This window comes from Mus musculus, chromosome 12, assembly GCF_000001635.26.
Source record: "Mus musculus strain C57BL/6J chromosome 12, GRCm38.p6 C57BL/6J".
In the NCBI taxonomy this organism is placed as follows: Eukaryota; Metazoa; Chordata; class Mammalia; order Rodentia; family Muridae; genus Mus; species Mus musculus.
Genome location: NC_000078.6, coordinates 81707938 through 81710085, shown reverse-complemented (window position 1 = coordinate 81710085; position 2148 = coordinate 81707938). Strand labels below are relative to the sequence as shown.

Below are 2148 nucleotides of genomic sequence, written 5' to 3'. Positions count from 1 at the left end.
GCTGTATCACCGAATAGCCAATGGCTGAGCACAGACTCACAAGGGCTGTATCTCTGCAGGTAGCTCAACGGCCATCTTTGCAGTTTATATATTGGAGAGGAAGGTGCTTTGTAAGTCTTATAATTCTGAGACTTGTGAGTTGTTCATGTCCTAAAACTTCAGGAGTTGTCTTTCAGGGTGGAGTGTTTAACTGTCTTAACCACCTCTCTCCAGGAGAGGAATGCTTCAGTCTGGAGGGTACCATTCCATAGACACGCACATGTTGGAGATCTCCAGTATTCTGGATTCTTCACTGTAGCTATGGTCTCACCTTCACAGATTCTTGCTTTGCTCTCTCAGAGCTGCCTCAAGGACCCTGACCCTTGCCTGCCATGCACATTGTTTGTCCTCCCAGGCCTCCCTTTGGAGTCTTGGTGGAACCATTCATGATCCCATAACTTTTTTTTTAAGAGTTGAAAATTTATTCAGAAAAAAAGCAAACCCCCATCTTCCTGTACCTAGCCCAGTAAGGCATTTCCAGGTCCCCCGCTCCTCCCCATCACCATTCCTTTTCTTCCATCGCACTATTATGATGCTGCTACTTGGGTGAGGGGTTACTCCAGGTACTGCACCAAGGCCTGAGCCTTGGCCTTGAGCATTCCAAAGCCTATGGTTTCCTTGGCATTCATAGATAGCAGAAGGTTGATCACCCTCGTAATGGCTACACTGCCCTCCATGCAGTCCATCAGAATAAATTTGAGACCGGCTTCGTTAAATGCTGGTTCCCGATCTTATCATACATGGCCCAGACGTTACTGGCGATGGCTGCAGTGACCCAGGCATCTGTGTCCCCATAACTGGAGTAGGCCAGCAGCAATCCATTTTATTTAGCAGCAGGGTGCTTTGGACTCCCCCAGTGTTGGCTTGGCTTAGCACTTTCGTCAAAGCCTTGAGATGCAGCATGCCTGCATCTCTTAACCCTGACCTGCACCCACACACCCCTTGATCCCATAACTCTTAACATCTTTATTTCTGCAAAAATCAATATTACATAGATAGCACCACGGTCGATCATCAGATCAAATGGTAGCTGTGCCCTCTTGGACCAGAGAAACTGTCAGCTGAACCTGGGGAAGCTCTTACCCAGGTGACCTCATGCAAACAGGGAACCCCGGCTCTCACTCCTCAAAGCTAAGTCTTTCAGGAGACTTAAAATTACATGGACCTTATTTTTTTTTAACTTTTTATTGATTCTTTATGGATTTCACATCATGTACTCCAATCTCACTTATCTCCCCATCCCTTCATATCAGCCCTCTGCCCTTGCAACCTTCCCCCCAAAACAAACAAAAACAAACAAACCACCACCACAACAAAATCTTGTCATGGAGTCTGTAATGTGTCACAGTGTGTCCCACAGTGCACCCTTTTGTCCATACATCTTTACTTGCAAATGTTCATTGCAATGAATCAGTCACTGGTGTAGTTAGAGGTCTCTGGTTTCTGCTACAATTCTGGATCCTCACTGGGACTCCTCTTGGATATCCTGTTGTTGCCCTGTGTCATGGAGATCCTGCAGCTTTGGATCTGCACGACCAGTCCCTTCACACACTCAAGCAGTTCATAGATGGGGTAGATGTGGGGCAACTCAAAGCCCTGGATCTCAGCCTAGTCAGTAGCCCACCAACTCTCCTGTAATCTCACAGCCAGGGTGAGCTCTCCAGCACTGGCCCTGGCTAGCTTACTCAAAGATGTAGTTGAAAAGGGGCAGAGACAGTTCTCCAGTTCTCATGCATGCCCTCGGGGCCAGCTCCCCTGTGCCTGCACCACCAAGGCCAGCTCTACTGTGCTGCCCTACCTGACCTTTTGATAGGTGGAGCCTGGTCAATTCCTGAAATGCCATTAAGGCATTTCCCCGTTAGTGTCCAATTTAAAGCCCTTGACTTCCTCTTAGAGATATTCATCTAAAAACCAGGCTCTCTGCCTGAAACTTTAAACACAAGCTCCTTTTCTGGCTGTGCTCTACATTTTTCAAGTCCTTATGCTTGCAATCTGATCTCAATTCTTAATGTAAACCTGGCTAAAAGCAGCCAGCAATAACCATGCCAAATCCTGATTGCTGTCCTGTCTTAACCGTCTCTCTGCCACATTAACTGGTGCATTATTCTA

General features: G+C 47.1%; 1 pseudogene; it reads right to left on the bottom strand.

Moving 5' to 3' along the window:
• Positions 439-982, bottom strand: Gm3529 (predicted gene 3529; annotated as a pseudogene).